Here is an 18,407-nt window from a genome sequence, read left to right as displayed (position 1 = left end):
ATGCCAGAAATATTTTTCAAGCACACATTTGAGTCCCGCTCTAGTTTTCTCTTGTGTGGGTAGCTCACGCATTGGTTCAGCCCAGGCTATTGTTTTAAATCTGCTTTTGACTTAGCCGAGCTGTCAGGGAGCCAGTCACTGTTTGCACGATGGAAAGTGTCAAAAGATTTTCCCTTGCTTCTAATTGACCACTAAGCTCTCAGAAAGTCACAGTTTATAGATTCGTTTATTCTTTCTGCTGCAAACTGAAAGGCATTTCAAATGAAAAGTCAGATATAATCTTACTAAGTTATTGGGGGGGGGGGAATCTCAGAGGCTGAAACTAAACACATGCAACAGTGCCACAATGGGCTAGGTTTTAAGACTAAAGCCATTTCAGGAAAAGGAGAACTGAGTGTAGAGAAGTAGCAGTGTTTTTACTTGTGTTACATTGGAAGGAAAATGCAGTCTCTCCCAAAGCTTTGCTGACAGTCATCCCCGCCTGCTTTATAGGGTAACTTTGGGCAATGAAGCAGATATGGCCTACAGGCCATTTTAAATGAGTATGTCATGGCAGCAACTATGTCGAAGGCCGTTTCTCTGCCACCATTTTGTCTGTGCGATGTGACCCATGTGGAAACTGCTGTGGTATGGGGTTGCTTGCAATTTGTCCCTGTACAATCAAACCAGGATCATATAGGCCCTCTTTGATGGATTTCTTCTTCTTCTTCTTTGGCAATCACTCGTAGCCGAGTAAGGTTGTCTTCCATAAACACAATTTTAACAGTTACAGATAAGTAGCCGTGTTGGTCTGCCATAGTCAAAACAAAACAAATTCCTTCCAGTAGCACCTTAAAGACCAACTAAGTCAGTTCTTGGTATGAGCTTTCGTGTGCATGCACACTTCTGAAGTGTGCATGTGTATCTGAAGAAGTGTGCATGCACACGAAAGCTCATACCAAGAACTGACTTAGTTGGTCTTTAAGGTGCTACTGGAAGGAATTTGTTTTGTTTTGACAATTTTAACAGTGAGTATGTAATGACTGTGGAGGCCAATTCCAGATCCACACATCCTTCCACAGTGGGGACATAGGTTTCCGGGAAGGAGTTGATCACGGCGAGGGTTTGCTAAGCGTGCCTTCCTCTTAGCACGTTTCTCCCTTGCGTCCTGAGTTCGAGCGTCTTCAAAGCCCATGACACCTTTGGTAAAGGCTGTTCTCCAATTGGAGCGCTGGCAGGCCAGTGTTTCTCAGTTGTTGGTGTTTATACTACATTTTTAAAGATTTGCCTTGAGAAAGTCTTTGAACCTCTTTTGTTGACCACCAGCATTAGGCTTTCCATTTTTAAGTTCGGAATAGAGTAGTTGCTTTGGCAGACGATCACCAGGCATCCGCACAACATGACCAGTCCAACAAAGTTGATATTGAAGAATCATTGCTTCAGCACTGGTGATCTTTGCTTCTTGGATTTTATAAGAACATAGGAACAGCTGGATCCGGCGAATGGCCCATCTTAGTCCAGCACTCAGTTCTTGTGGCGGCCAACCTGATACCTGTGGGAAACCAGTGAGCAGAACATGAGCACAAGACCACTTTCCCCTCCATTTTCTCAAAAACCATTCACCGATGGGTTTAGGACCCAGCCTTTTGTACCAGGCCACAACAGCACAGACATTTGAGAAGCCTGTAAAGAAATCCAGCATACCCCCTGACTTGGTGCCAAAATTAGCTTGTCTGCCGGGTTTGGATGAGCAAAGAAATTGACCTTTTTACAGATGGTGGAGCAGAAGCCATGTAGGAAGTCAGATGTGCTGACACGGTTGAGATGGCAGAGATGCCTGAAGTGTCTACGGTGTGAGCTGAAAATATGCCGCATGAGAGAGCCCCTGTTCGTAGACCTCCTGGAGAAGCCAGTTGCCCAGCTGACTACAGGATGAGTCTGTTCTTGCAGTGACAGCTGCAGGAAACTGTGATGCGGTACTTGACCACTGCTGACTTGGGTGTCATGTTCCCCCTTCCCCCTCCCCAGGGCGCCACATGCAAAGGCAAAATGGATCTTTCCTTGCAGAGTCCGACCTCCTGGCAGTTTAAATTCGTGCAAGCGATGAAATGGCTGTTGCAAAACATGCTTTGGGAATCTGAATGAATTTCAAACCGAAGATCAGTCCAGCTCTGCTTCCAGTTTTCATTCAACCCAGGTGAGGAAACAGAAGTCCTAAAACAGCGCCTTGCTGCAGCAATCGGCAGGATATTCCCGGCTCCTCTTTTAATGTCTTTTCAACACTAAGGAAATACCTTTTGATTTCCCGAAGCCTTCTAAATAAGATTTTAGATTCTAATGTTTCCCCCCTTCCTTGCTCTCTATTGTCTTTGATACGTTTTCAGTTGTATTTGGTGTTTTAATGCTGTGTTTTATTGTGCTGTGCTCTATTTTTAATTCACTTTCTCCCCCTCCCCAAGTCTATAAATAATGTAAACAAACAAACAAACAAAAACAGTGCTTTGCGTGTAAAAAGGTCCCATGCTCAATTCTTGGTATCTCCAGGTGGAAAGATGTAATTTTAATTGCCTGTATAATCCTGATGGAATAGAAGAGTTTTCAGCTGGTGTTTAAAAGTTGAAACAGAAGGCACCTGCTGAATATCTAGTGGCAGAGTGTTCCACAGGACTGGGCCAATGACACTAGAGGCTCGGTTCCTTGTTGATGAGCCTTGCCTCCTTGGGGAATGACCAGTGATGCTCCAGCAAATGGTCTCAGTATTCAAGATGCGATATAAGAGTTCAGGTACCCTGAGGTACCCTGAGCCTAAGTTGTTCAGGGATTTGTAAATTAATATAATCCATTAGAACCTGGCTCAGGCAGCCAGTGCAGGTGTTTTAACAATGATGTCAGATGTTGTCAGTCAAGCAACCCCATCAGCAGGGCTACTGGATGGGGATGATATGAACTGCCGTCCAAAAACATCCAGAGGGCACTATGTTGGCTAGCTCTGCTACTGGGAATATTCTTAAAATAAAGAGGAATCTCAGAGGCCCATAAATATAGATTGTAGAAACTTACTCTGAGAGGAAGTGTCAATTCACACTATCTCCAAAGGACATAAATACAAAGACCTGGCAAGATGTGAATTCCAGAATAGAACAGAAGAAACACACACCCATAATACAAATATGACTACCAGTGTTGAACTAACTAACAAGCAGAAATATAGTAAAGGGTCAAATCCAGAACTTGGTGGAAAAATATATATCCTGAATGCAATCCTGAATTGCATTAAAGGTAAAGGTACCCCTGCCTGTACGGGCCAGTCGTGACCGACTCTAGGGTTGTGCGCTCATCTCACTTAAGAGGCCGGGAGCCAGCGCTGTCCGGAGACACTTCCGGGTCACGTGGCCAGTGTGACGAAGCTGCTCTGGCGAGCCAGCACCAGCACAGCACACGGAAACGCCGTTTACCTTCCCGCTATAAAGCGGTACCTATTTATCTACTTGCACTTAAGGGTGCTTTTGAACTACTAGGTGGGCAGGAGCTGGGACAGAAAGACGGGAGCTCACCCCACCGCGGGGATTCGAACTGCCGACCATGCGATCGGCAAGTCCTAGAATTGCATTGCTTATGGTTAAATTCACACTTCTGGGAAGGTAGGGAAGGAATAACTGAGATGCTATTGAATTATACTTTGAAAGACCTCGGCTACTCTTATGCCAGAATCCTACACATACCGGTAAATATTTCCCCCAAAAAACTTTGAAGATGAAAACTAAATCAGAAATTAAAGGGCCAATATAAGCATTGGCAATTCCCAGAAATAATAAATCTAAAAATCTGCAATCCATAGGGCTGCACCGTCAGTGGTGAGAGATTTATTAGCAAGTAGCTTTATGACATTTTTCAGATGAGTCACACATTCTTAGTGATATATTTCAAGAGTAACAGCAACCAGCTTCCTGAAATGGCCGTGGGTTCCATACCATTTCATTCATAGCAAAATAATGCAAGTTAGGTACCTAAAACAATTTTTTAAAAATAAGCATTCTGTAGTTATTATTTATAACTGCGTCTGGAGCCTGTTAAATATATCGGTGAAAACAAATATGGGGAACGTATTGCTCAACAAGTGTGTTCCCCCACCATGCCATTCATTACATTTTGCTGCCTGAGGCAAAGGACAAGATGCTAGCCTCTCTCCCAGGTATGGAAGCTGACTGCACTGTCAGTTAAGTCTTACTTCAACACTAGCCTTAGAATAGCATCCTCCGGTGCACCTGATGACAATCCAATTTAGAGGGTGCATGACAGGCCTGTGGCATGCACAACTTTGATCTCCAACAGAGGCCTGAGGGCTCAGGAGGCACAGCTGCTGTTGCTGCTTCCCCAGCATCTGTTACCTGAGGCACTCCGCCTAATAGCAGGGCCGGCTAAGATGCTGTCAAACCTGCTTTACAGGTTAGATCTATATTTTCGGGCCCCTCCATACATTTGAAGCACTGTTATATCACTTTAAACAATTGTGGCTTATCTCAAATAATCCTGGGCACTGCAATAATAATAATAATAATAATAATAATAATAATAATAATAATCCTTTACTATTTGTACCCTACCCATCTGACTGGGTTACCCCGGCCACTCTTGTAGGCTTCAACCGTATACAGTTTGTAATGGGTGCTAAGAGTTGTTGGGACACCCTCTTCTCCTCACAGCTCTACAATTCTCAGAGTTCCCTGGGAAGAGGCATTAATTGATAAACCACTCTGAGAATTGTAACTCAATTGGAGTTCAAATAATATTAGCTAATACATAAAATATTATGTAAAGAAGCTTACAGATGTTACATTTGGTCACTATGTAATTCGCCTAATATAATTTTTTTTTGAAAAGCAGTTTCCTATACTGTAGCATATTCTAGTATGTTAGCTACATTAATATTTGCATTTTAATGCATTTATCACAGTCCAGTGGTACCTCTGGTTGTGAACGGGATCTGTTCTGGAGGCCCATTCGCAACATGAAAGGAACACAACCCACATCTGCGCATGTCATTTTGCATGCATGCACGAGCGGCGAAACCCAGAAGTAACCCTTTCTGGTACTTCCGGGTCGCCAAGTGACGCAACCTGAAAAAACGTAAGATGAAGCAAACGTAACAAGAGGTATGACTGTATATTCATTTTTGTACACATCACTCTTCAGACCTGCATTGCAAAAGTGTGAATTTCAAAGAATGGATGGGTTACGGTTTGCGTATTATCTAGGTAGGTTCACCTTTAGATGCAAAGGGGATTGACTTTCTCCCTCCTCTGTAATGGGACCGACCTCATTCAAAACGCCTGTACCCAAACTGGGGCAGGGACCAGTCTCTTTCTTTAGCTTAGATTGCACTGCAAAGCATCCTGTGCTTCATTGGCGCTGTGTAAATAATAATCACCAGCAAATAAATATTGGGCCCATGAGCCTTGACGGCTTGCCTTGACACGTATCACTGTTTCAAGCATGCTGGAATTTGGTCCTGTTAAGCTGTGGGGCAGGGAGAGAGGGAAATTTATTTGAGACAGAGGAAGCTTCTTCTTTTTTCAAAGTTAAGTGATGGACGTCCTTGAACGTAATAGGATAAAAAAAGAGATGGAGGGTGGGGGGAGAAAGAGAAAACAAGAGGGAGAGGGATGTTGTTTCTGGACGCTTCATACCATAATAGCTGACAGCTGAGCCGGCAAGGTGGCTCCTAAACTATAGCAGACAAGTCAGACAGTTTTAACAGGATCCCTGAGGAGCTCCTGAAGAAAGGAAAAGGTGAATTTTTAAATGTTGTCCCCCCCACCTCCCCCCCACTGGTTTTCTGCCAGAGAAGTTATGTAGTTCTTGGCTCAGGGCCAGCAGAACCGAGGAAGGCAGAAGAGAGAGGAAGGAGAGAGAGCACATGCATATTACAAAGGTCACGCCAAAGGCAACATTTACATTTATACCTTTGTACCATTTCTTGGACTTCTCGGTGAGTAAATCCCACCGTCTGAAACAAATTAAATGGGGGTTGTTGTTTTTTGGTCCTCCCTCTCCTCCCAAATAGGGAGGCTTGTTCACAACTGCCAAGATGTGTGCATGCGCATGTATGTACCGTATATGTTTATAAGGGCTGATGTACATATTGTATGTACTTCAGTGACCCTTCCTCCTGATAGGGTTTCCTATTCCCAAAGAAAGTGACAAACTTGTAGCTGGAATGAGGATCTCTCTTGCTCAGCTATTATGGTATGGAGTTCCCAGGTTCAGGGCCCACCTAGGTTCAGGAGATAGGCTCAGGCGGCGGAAGCCCAAGAGACAGTGTCCCTGCATGCACCTTGCCCAGTCACCTCTGCCTCTGCTGGAGAAAGGGCACTGAATCAAGATCTCACCAAAATCTCACGAGATATTGTGCGCTCCATGATATCTTGCCTGAATCTGCCACTGCTTTGCTGTTAAGGGAAGTGTTACTTTGTGGGTGAACATATCAGACGACACAGCGATTCTTCAAACAGCTCTTGTTTATTCACAGGCCAGAACAGAACTGAACTGAAGGGTTCAGCCAGCCTGCTTATATAGAGCTCCACTAGAACACAACAGTAACCATTTTCTGTAACTATCCAATCACTGAACGTCACTATTGATCCCTTATTTGCATATGTGGACCTGAGTGAAAACTATCTACAGTATAGTACAGTACCCCTGCTGGCCCAGGGTGAGAACTTCAGTACATAACAGGAAGCTTCATTGGGAGTGGAGGCAGGGCAGAATAGCACCTTCCGGTTTCACCTCAGGTGCTGAAATGAGATGTGCCACCATTCGATCCCTGGCATCTCCTTTTGTCTCAATTTCTCCTACCCTCCTCTTTCCCTCTCTCTTTTCCCTTTTCCTTTCTGCCTCCTCCTCTCTCCCTCTCTCCTCTCCTCCTGTCTCTCCATCTTCTCTTTCTTCCACACTCTTCTCCCCCCCCGCCCAGTGGTTTGCCAGAGGCAGGACAGATCACTTGCACCAGAGGCCTCAAGTGAACTGCTGATGTTTGAAGCCCCCCCTCTCTCCCTTCTTGTGCTTCTTTATCTTTAATCCAGACTTGGCTCAGAGAGTCCTTCAAACAGAGGATTGTCCTCTGGAAGCCCTTCAGCCAGAGGATTGTCCTCTGTAAAATAGGGCACATGGCCATCCTAGTCCCCACCCCTGCTGGATTGGGGAGTGTTTCTCTTCACATTCGAATAACTAAGCTGAGACACATATGGTATATCTCCTTGGTTCCTTATGCACAGTTGCCAGCGCAAGTTAGGAAAAAAACAAAAAACCCTTCTCTCATAAGAAAACAATGGAGGAGTTGGGTGAAAGACAACCATTTCACCACACTTTAAATCACTCTGGTGGTGTGCCGAAAAATGTGGGAGAAATTTCAGGGACTTATTTGCATTCCGTGGTTTCGAAAACTGGCCTGTCAGAGCTGTGCTTCAACCCCCCACTGTGGGTATATCAGGATGGAAAATGAAGCTTTAAGGGTCAGTCAGCATGGAGCTAGCAAGAAGACACTTTCAGATACAGAACTATCCCCCGGCATCCCTTCACATTCAGGCCTGTCCCTGGTAATTTTGGCTTCATTCACTGGACAGGTGATTGAAGATTCCTATGATGTTTCAAGCCCTCTTTTCAAGCAAGTGGGAGATCAGCCTGGTTAACACACCCCACAACATTTCTCATGTGAAAATGGGGACATATCTCACTCCTGGACATCTGACTCACCTGGACCCCCCCCATTTTTGTGTGTCCCCCCAACGTATTTCCTATCATAAGCAGGGAGAGTGCCATCACCCTTACACCAAAGGACCAAGCACACATGAACTCCACTGTCCTGAGAAAACCCATTAATCCTCATTTTATTTTATTCTTTGGTCGATGTACAAAAAGAAGAACACGCACCAATAAATAAATTTGAGAAAGGGGCAAGAGTAGATGCAGATGCACAAAGATCATTATTATTTAAACCAAGACTCCCTGAGCTCTGCTCCCTCTTTCTTCCCATGGCCCTGCCTGCTCCTCAGACCTGACGCATCGGGTGGGCCATGGCAGCGGCGGCCTCTCTTCCCCCTCGCCAGCTCTCCAGCAACCACTATGAGCTGCCCAAGGAGGAAACCAGCAGCAGTGGCCATGGAGAGGCAATGGGATGCTCCCTCACCACCACCTTTTGGGACAAGTGACTGTCCTCCTCCCAAAGCTGGGAAATAAGGGCATTCCAGGATCAAATCAGAAGCCAGGGTGGCTTATGTAATTCTGGAACTGTCCCTGGAAAATCGGGACACTTGGAGGGTATGAATCAATCAACAGCCGAGAGGGGTTTTGTCTTTCTTCCCTGCCTGGGGAGAACTGTGCTACAACTGTTGGTCACTTGTGCTCTCGAGCCCCAGTCTAGGGCTGCTGGGAAGTGATGTCACCCATAAACAGGCACAACCCATTTCATTAGGGTTTTTCTTTTTATTTAAGGCAAACCCTCCTGGACAAGGCTATTGATGGCTGGACGCGGGTGGCTTTGTGGATTAAACCACAGAGCCTAGGACTTGCCAATCAGAAGGTCGGCTGTTCGAATCCCTGCAATGGGGTGAGCTCCCGTTGCTCGGCCCCTGCTCCTGCCAACCTAGCAGTTCGAAAGCACATCAAAGTGCAAGTAGATAAATAGGTACCACTCCGGCGGGAAGGTAAGCGGCGTTTCCATGCGCTGCTCTGGTTCACCAGAAGCGGCTTAGTCATGCTGGCCACATGACCCGGAAGCAGTACGCCGGCTCCCTCGGTCAATAAAGCGAGATGAGCGCCGCAACCCCAGAGTCGGCCACGACAGAATCTAATGGTCAGGGGTCCCTTTACCTTTAACCATTATAGGCCATGTTATTCCTCCACTGCTGGAGGCAGCATGCTTCTGAAAACCAGTTGGTGGAAACTGCAGGAGGGAAAAGAGCACTTGGATCCTCCTATCTGGTTGGCCCCCTGATCCAGCAAAAGGCTCCTTTTATGTTCCTGGTTAGTTGGATTGTTAGTTAGAATTAGGAAACGTAGCTAGGATTAAGTGACCTTATTTTTTTAATAGCTACTTACAAGAACCAATTAAGTGGACTTTTGAAGTATATAGGGATGGTCAGCAGAGAACACACAGCAGATCACATTAATCTCCATGTGCGCCCACTAATCTCACCAGACTAGTCCTCAGGAGATCAGTAGGAAGCATGGCCAGCAGACCCATAAGGCGAACTGAACTATGTGTTTATTGGACACGTTACATATTTCCAAAGTCAGGTTATTTTTTAAATAAAGAACCAGCTCATTAAAGCACAAATGAACTCTTCCCAGTTGGGTTTCATTTCATCCTGGATGCTGTTTACATTTTCGTTTTATCTTATGATATTTGAACAGTGTGTTCAATCAAAGTCTGCTCTTGAACTAGGTTGAAAAACCTCTAGCCTGCCTGCCAAATTTCCTTCATTTTCGCAGAATGGGTGTTTATTTCAGCGAATAATCTTCCTATCCCCCTTTTTTTTCAGTCCTGGAAAAAAATATTAGCTGTTCATCATCACACTTCACATTATCATGGGTTATGGACAGTAAGTACTCCAGAACTTTTGGAAAAGTAAGCTCCTGTTTTGTTTTGTTTTACAAAAGCAACAAAAACCACTCCATATGTACCATAAATATTTATTTGGTGAACTGTCTCATTAACTTTGTGTTTCCAGTAAGGGAAGTACCCTCCATAGCCATTTGAAGCCAGAAAAAAAAAAAAATGCTCAAGTTAACAATTTTGCAGTTGCTTTGCAAAGAGACCTATGTACTTTTATCAGTTCAGGGCTCACTTTCCATAGACTGTTATTTTGAGATCTCCTGAAAGCAAAGCTAGAATTTTATGAGGGAAAGGATATAGCTCATGGCAGAGCAGCTGCTTGGCTTGCAGAACGCCCCAGTTTCAGTCCCCAGCATCTCCTGTTAAAAAGGATCTGGTGATAGGAAAATGGTCTGCCTAAGACTCTGGAAAGCTCCCCAGGTCAGTATACACAATATCCAATGTAAACAATATCTAGCAGGGGGAATGTGCTGTTTGGAGAGGCTCTTGAGGGGCTGGTAGGCCACAGGATGAGGGGTGAGGCCTCAACACCCCAACAAGGAACAGTCAGATTGTATTCAGTAGGGAAATAGAGCGCAATGTCACATCCTGTCCCTAATAAACAATGTGAACTGAGCATTCCCATACCCTCCAGCATTTCTCTGATGAAAATAGGATTGTCCTATTTGATAATAATAATAGTAATAATAATACAGTGGAACCTTGGTTTTCAAGCATCTCAGAAGCCAAACGTTTTGGAATCCAAACGCCGAAAACCTGGAAGTAATTGCTTCCATTTTCGAATGCGCCTCGGAAGTCGAACGGCTTCCGAGGCATGTTTTCTCATTTCCCCCATCGAAATTGCCCAGAGCCCTTTGCGCCTCGGTTGTCGGATGTTTGGGAAGTCAAACGGTCTTCTGGAATGGATTACGTTCGACAACCAAGGTCCCACTGTACTATTACTAATATTTAAACCCACCCATCTGACTAGGTTGACTCAGACACTCTGGGTGGCTTCCAACATATAGAAAAACTTAACAAAACATTAAACGTGAAAATTTCCCCATGCAGGGCTGCCTTCAGATGTCTTCTAAAGGTTGTATAGTTACTTATCTCCTTGGCTCAGGGATCGCATAGCTCAATACCCTCCAACATTTCTCCAATAAAAATACAGTGATACCTTGGGTTACAGACACTTCAGGTTACAGACGCTTCAGGTTACAGATTCCGCTAACCCAGAAATAGTACCTCGGGTTAAGAACTTTGCTTCAGTATGAGAACAGAATTTGTGCGGCAGTGGCATGGCAGGAGGCCCCATTAGCTAAAGTGGTGCTTCAGGTTAAGAACAGTTTCAGGTTAAGAACAGACCTCCAGAATGAATTAAGTTCTTAACCCAAGGTACCACTGTAGGGACCTCTTAAGGAAAAGCAGGACATTCAAGGATCAAATCAGAAACCATGATGACTTCTGTAAACCCTGGAAAATAGGAACACTTGGAGGATCTGTATTCCAGTGGTGATGGTGTGAAGGAAGAGAGTGGCTGGGGTCTTTTGATACACTCATGGAAGTTTGGCTATGTTGCCTTATCAGGAAAATGGCAGCTACGCTATCCATGCTTGAGATTTTCTCCGTCTTGCTATGGTGCCACTTCAGCAATGACAAAAGGCTGCTTTTATGCACATATTTCTTGAGGAGGAGGGAAAAAACAGTTTAAATATAAAAACCTATTAACATTCATAAATTGTTTGGGAGGGCGGGGGGTGGGCTAAAGGCTAATCCTGTCCAAGAGGATTTGTATCCCCCTGGGTGGGTACATAACTTTGACTCACTGGATTTATTAATTCATACTCATGCAAGCGATCCAGGAATTCTTAACAATAGCTCAGGACTCCAGATGACATATTTGGAGTAGAAATGTGTATTTATTTACAACCAAGCTGCAATCCAGCCCTATCCTAAAGAAAGCAAAAGAGCTTGATTTGCCATCAATTACTGAGGCACTTCCAAAGGCTGTTAATTTGAGTAGCTAAGTAAACAGAACTTGACACGCACTGTGCTGCTGTCTGAATTACTTCAACTTCTTGCTTAAACACAAATGGATCACTGGAACTTGAGGAGCTGTACTGGGAGGGCAATCTTGATTTCATTGACTTGGGGCTTGTACACACAAATCAAACACACACACACACACACACACACACACACACTCATACTTTCCTGGTAATAAGATATTTTCCAGATCCCATCCCTTGTTTTCTAGTCTTTCAGTTCCCTACATTAGTGGAAACGTTATATTTTCCCAATCCTTCTCTCCCTATGTAGGAGGGGAAGCACTCTGTCATAGCTGGAGATCTGGAGATGAAGCAGGAGGGCAGGGTGTATCACAATGGTAGGACCAGGGTTTGTAGCTCTAGGGCTAGATCCCACTGAGCCTCTTGGGCTTGCTGATCAGAAGGTCGGTGGTTCGAATCCCCGCAACAGGGTGAGCTCCTGTTGCTCTGTCCCAGCTCCTGCCAACCTAGCAGTTTGAAAGCACGCCAGCGCAAGTAGATAAATAGGTACCGCTGCGGTGGGAAGGTGAACGGCGTTTCCGTGTGCTCTGGTTTCTGTCAAGGTGTTCTGTCGCACCAGAAACAGTTTAGTCCTGCTGGCCACATGACCTGGAAAGCTGTCTGTGCACAAACGCCAGCTCCCTCGACCTGAAAGCGAGATGAGTGCTGCAACCCCATAGTCGCCTTTGAATGCACTTAACCATCCAGGGGTCCTTTACCTTTATCTTTTATCTTCAGTAAACCCCTTTTCTGAGTGGGTTCCCCTCCTCTTTGCCACTGTTGCCACGGGCCTAATCCCCACTATGTGGCAAAATGTAACGACCATTCCCTGTTTTCCCTAATCCACCATCTAGTACATGGTAAGTTTTCCTTGGACTGAGTCTTTGAATGTTAACTTATATGCCTCACTGATCCTCATATACATTTATTGACACCATTTCTTACTTGCCCTTCAGCACGAGGGGCCCCTATAGACATACCTTTTCATTGCATGATTATTCATGATGACTTGCACTCACAATGCTATCAGGGTGGTCACACACAATCCTGCTTTCACTACTCTTCATGCCTGCGAAAGTTTTGGAGTTGGTCACATTGCTTCATTTTTAAGCAGTACATATCCCATTAATGCTGAAATCCTGCAACTCTTTCTACCACAAATGCCGTGGTTCATTTTCGTCTCGCTTTTGTTGTTCTATAGCCTCTCTATAGACAGCAATAATGAGGTAGCATTAGGGAAGCACCGCAGAACAAACAAAAACGGAATTAACCCACCACTCTGTTTGAGATATTTCATCCCCCCCAAATAAACTCTGTATGTACACTGTACATGCTCTGTTGCAGTCTGGAAGGTCCTAGGGTGGGTTGCAACACCAAAATATACAATTATAAAAACAAATAAAATCATTACAATGCTAAAATACACAAAACTGTTCCAAATGGAACAGAACAGTACAAATTCAGCAAAAGAGCTGAAAAGATGGTGTTGTGGCTGACCAATCGTACCCACCCACAACACAGGGTGTCGGTTTCCAGGTCTCACTGCAATACATGCCCTCTTTAAGGGAGGACCCGATATATAGTAATGTCTAACTTCACACCTGAAAATTTATACATTCAACCTTTCTGCATTCCAGCCAGGTCAGACATTTATTATAATTCTGCTTTGGTGCACAGGGGTTTTAGTCATTGGAAAAAAAGCACACATACAAGCAAGTACTTAATCAGACAGTCCTTGCTGGCAAAAAATAAAATAAAAAATACAGTGTAGATACAGAGTTTGTTATTTTGCTAAAACTGTAGAATTGAGGGCCAAACTAGATGTGAAGTGGGAGATTCATTATTGGACCCCCTGACATTTTTTGGGTGAAATAGGTCAAATATCTAAAGAGCTGTCACCTGGCAGATAGAGCAAGCTTGTTTTCTCCTGTTCTGGAGGGCAGGGCTCAAACCACCGGCTTCAAGCTACAAGAAAGAAGATTCTGACTAAACATCAGGAAGAACTTTCTGATGGGAAGAGCCGTTTGACAGTGGAATGGGCTCTCTTCAAAGTTGTGGACCCTCCTTCCTTGGAGGTTTTTTAAGCAGAGGATGGGTGGCCATCTGTTGTTGTTGTTGTTGTTTGGAAGGGATTTGAGACTATCTAAATGGTAGATATTTGAGTTTAGGTGTTGTTGTTTTTTTAAAAAAATGGGGATAATTCACTACAACTTTGGCAGAAAGAATATTTCAGTTCTTATTCAAACCAGTTTTGTGAAGCTGGTCACACAAGAGTGTGCTCCCTAGGTGTTCTCTCTCTCTCTCTCTCTCTCTCTCTCTCTCTCTCTCTCCCCTTTCTCTCAAGGCCCCCCCCCCCAATCATTTTGTCTTAGAATTGAGGTTTGGTTTCTGATAAATTGGTTAGGAAATTTGAAGGCTTGTTTTATGATGCTCCAAACGAACACACACACACACACACACACACACACACACACACACACACACGGAAGAGTGCCTGCCTTTACTTCTGTTATCTCGGCAGTTAATCCAGCTGTCAGGACATTTTCCAAGTTATGAAAATGTTGCAAGCTGCAAGCCTTCAAGTACAGCTTGGAAGCACGGCGTGTACCTCCAGTTTTACGATTGTGGGGATATTTTGGGGAGGATCTTTCCTCCCACGTTTGCCAGCTGAGAGGCCAGAGTCTCCTTTCCCCTTTGGAGCAGAGGAGCCTGGCTCTTTGAGATCTGCTGGATGCTTGCCTAAGAAACAACGGCAGCGATACGGTTGCAGGACTTGGATTTAGGAATCTCGCCCGCCCTTGGCCTCCTGCCTCTCCACTGTGCTATTGTGCATGTCTTGACGGAGGGCCACTTTGTGGTGAGAATGTGAAGAATGTGCTAATATGTAGCCTCCAATACAACCAAGCAGCAAAATTAAGCCAAGAGCAGGAGATGCTGCCTTGAAAACTGAACCAGACTCATCTGGTCCCTCTTAAGTCCAGTACTATCTACTCCAGGCTCCCCCAACCTAGTACAGTGGTACCTCGGGTTAAGAACTTAATTCGTTCCGGAGGTCCGTTCTTAACCTGAAACTGTTCTTAACCTGAAGCACCACTTTAGCTAATGGGGCCTCCTGCTGCCACCGCGCCGCCAGAGCACGATTTCTGTTCTCATCCTGAAGCAAAGTTCTTAACCCGAGCTACTATTTCTGGATTAGCAGTGTCTGTAACCTGAAGCATTTGTAACCTGAAGCGTCTGTAACCCAAGGTACCACTGTACCTTCAAGCTGTTTCAGACGACAACTTTGGTCAGTGCCACTCACACAAAATGCCATTTTCTGAACACAAAATTTCTCCGCCTACTTGTGCCAGAAACAATTTGATGGAAAATTAAAGTGTATGGATGGGTGGTGGTGGAAGAGACCCTCCTCCTGTGTGACTGACTTTAGCAAAAACAGCAGGTGTCTTATGCAGATGAGCTCCTCCCAAGAGAGCCTGGTGCTGCCGTTTCACCCTTTGAAGCCTGTTTTAGATAGCTGTTTTTGGACCAGCTCACATAGCTGAACCTCATAACATTGGGTTACAATTTATTTCCCAGAATTACATTTTGCTCTCAGATCGCAGCTGGAATATCCCCAGTTACCAATCAGATTTTGACAACCTACTTTGAAGTACATATACAAAGTTCCCTTAAATCATGTCAGGCTTTTTACCTATGTATCTTTTCCAGCTGCAACATCTCTCAAGCAAGGATGCTTTCTCCAGTCAGATCTGCTACTTCAGCCATGAGGAAGCAGTGTGCCCTCCAGTTATTGCTGGACTGCAGTGCCCATCATCCCTGACCTGTGACCATGCTGGTTCAGGCTGATGGGAATTAGAGTACTTTTTTAAAAAGGAAAGAAATGATCTAGATTTGCTCGCTTTCCTTTCCACTCCCCATTCCTTTCCCCTTTTTAAATTCTTGCTTATTTGATAGTGGACCTTTTAGGAACATGGTAAGCATCATGCCCTTAGCTCAGTAGGTAGAGCATGAGATTCTTGAGAGGGTTGTGGGTTCAAGCCCCACATTGGGCAAAAGATTCCTGCATTGCGGGGGGGGGGGGGGTTGGACTAGATGACCCTCGTGGTCCCTTCCAACTCTATGATTAATGTTTACAATACACTGTTATTGCAGTAAAAATGCTCTAGTCAAAACTTTTACCACTGCTTTTTAAGCCGGCTGAAGTCTTCAAAGGCAGCCCCACATAGGACACATTGTAGTAGTCCAATTTAACAGCAAATAAATGCTTGTGTGACCTGTAAGTTCATTGTGAGTTGCATGAATAAGTACTTCACAGTGTTTGCCCAGAACCTAATTGGGGACAGGGTGGGAGGGAGAGAGAAAGAAAGAGAGAGAGAGAATGAGAGAGAATGATTTTTTCTTTCTAAAACTTATGATAGCTCAAAATTTCTTACTTAGAGTGTTTTGAAATAGTTAATCTTTTTCCTCCATTTTCTCAAACTTTCTTTTTCTTTTTCTACAACTGCTTCTTGTCACCTTTGAATGGTTGGCGACACCCCATAATTTACCTCCAGGAATGCAGACATGAAGGAAGACGATGGGATGAAATATGGTGTCAAGTTTGTATCTGCTCACATTTCACACACTAAAGAGACAAGCCCCTTTGGCTAGTTGCCATGGAGAATTCTCTTTTGGAAGTAAATAACTCAGAGCACAGAGAGAGAGAAAGAGAGAGAGAGCCCCCCAAACAAACTCAGATTCATGCTGCCCCAGCTGCAGAATATCATTAGCTCTCAAAGGATATAGTATGCCATGTTGCGTGAAAAGAATTTTATTATGGGGTATGACCACCTCTGGAAAATTAGCTGAGCAAAACTTTTATGTTCAACTTTGAACATTGTTTCCTGTGTGCAGTTTGAGGAATGTGCATTTAAATATTATTTGAGTCTTGATTAGCAGAGGTGATGGTGCCATTAGGGGTGGCCAGCAGCACTCCAGAAACCAACTGGCAGCCAAGTAACTACAGGGATCCTTCGTGGATCCCTGTAGTTACTTGGCTGCCAGTTGGTTTCTGGGCCGAATATAAGGTGCTCACACCTCCAAACCATCCTAAATAACTTCACAGAAGCTTGCAGAGAAAGGGGATAGAGACATTTCTCTCTCTCTTCCATGACAGTAGAAGCTGAATGTTTGAAGATTCAAGAGTGACAAAGGGAAGTGCTTCACACAGTGCTCCCACAAGAAGTAGTGAGGGCTACCAACTTGGACAATCTGAAAAGGGATTTAGGCAAATCCATGGACGATAAGACTTTTAATGGCTAGACAATGGTGGACTTCAGTTCCCATCAGACCCAGCTAGTATGGCCAATTGTCAAGGATGACTGACATTGTAGTCAACACCACTCAGGTTCCTCATACCTGATGTTGCGCAGTGTAAGTCTCCCTTGCTGTCAGGGTCTATTATTTTGTTTTCTCACACAGGGAACACTTAAGCTCAAACAGAATGAAATAAAATGAGATTTAATGGGATACTGCTGGGCTGAGGCATGCATTAACCCCCCTCTCTGTTATGAACACTTGCTTATAATGTTGTCACCAGTCAGGCCTACTCAAGAAGTCCAAACTTGTACAAATAAACAAGTGCCTTTTTATTTTTTACAAATGCATCTGTCCCAAATCTGACTCAATGGCACATGCAGGCTTCCAATTCATTTCTCCCCCTTATAGTTCTTTATGGCTGACTGAACTTTAGATTTTTCATATATAGACCGCAGATTTCAGCATGATTAAAAGGGGCATTAAATCAAAACACTGAGCCCAGCATTTCTGAGTCCTGAAGTTATTCTGTATGCGCAATTAAACATTATAGCCAAGTGAGAGCCTTGTCTTAATTTTCCTATTTTATTAGGCAACATCGTGTGTTTTCGATGCCCAATTTAGATCTGCTCGAAAACACCACAGAACTTCCTTTCTTAGATTCAAACTTTGGTATGCTGTCCCCCTCTTTTTCTTCCAGAAGTTCTGATTAGAACCATATGGTCTATGGATGTGTGTGTGAGAGGGGAGGGATTCAGATTTTGAGGATCACAGCACTCTTTGCTTTGCAGCAAATGTGGCAATATGCTTTGCATTAGTGCTCTCTACAGGGTGGGTTTCTGAACCGTAGAAGTACTTCTTGTGGAATATCTGGGTGTGCTTGCATTAAGTGCTGCGTCAGTCTCATAAAAATGAGCATTGAAAACTGGAGAGATGCCTGTATTTTGGAACGGTTCCATTTCTGGAGACCCAAATTCTCTCTTCAGCTTTCATAAACGCAGTGTTGCCAGAAGTCTGCATAGTTATAGCTCCAGTTCTGTAGTAAAGGTTGGCTCTGTCTCGTAGGAAGCACTCCAGCAGTAATGGTGCTCATGCACTCTGGCACATGGACTGAGGTCATCGATTCAGGAGGAGCCAGAGGGATGAGTTTTCCAAGAGAGTCTTTCACGAGGCAGATTGACGGCATTCCCCTCTCCCCCAACCTTTATTCTGCCTTTGCAGAGCACTAGGCCAGGAGATAACTAGCACAAAGAACATTGAGAAAACACTTCTGGCAGCAACAAGGGTTTGTTCCGTGTCAAACACAGCAGCCCTCCCTGAAACATAAGAATGTGAAACGAAACAGTGGAAGTGTAATCCCCACTACGGAAGTTCACTCGGGCCTAAACCAGGGTTTCCTAAAGTTGGGTCTCCCACTGTTTTTGGTTTACAACTCCCATCATCCCTAGCTAGCAGGACCAGTCATCAGGCGTCCCATAACAGCTGGAGAT

At 44.5% G+C, this 18,407-nt stretch overlaps 2 long non-coding RNA genes across 2 annotated transcripts in view; both read left to right on the top strand.

The window, feature by feature from the left end:
• The window catches only part of LOC309338159, a 599,378-nt gene that overhangs the window by 99,809 nt on the left and 481,162 nt on the right, over positions 1 to 18,407 (top strand). Inside the window, exon 2 of the long non-coding RNA XR_014154771.1 lies at positions 1,073 to 1,293. This is a non-coding gene — a long non-coding RNA (uncharacterized lncRNA). The remainder of the gene's footprint in view (positions 1 to 1,072; positions 1,294 to 18,407) is intronic.
• On the top strand, positions 1,738 to 16,575 carry LOC309338097. The gene is made up of 3 exons (XR_014154700.1): positions 1,738 to 2,176; positions 9,519 to 9,578; positions 16,176 to 16,575. It is a non-coding gene; the product is annotated as an uncharacterized lncRNA (long non-coding RNA).

The sequence above is a fragment of the Podarcis erhardii genome, assembly GCF_964252035.2.
Source record: "Podarcis erhardii genome assembly, chromosome: 3".
NCBI lineage: Eukaryota > Metazoa > Chordata > Lepidosauria > Squamata > Lacertidae > Podarcis > Podarcis erhardii.
Note: the sequence above shows the minus strand (reverse complement) of the source record. Positions and strands in the feature narration are given on the sequence as shown.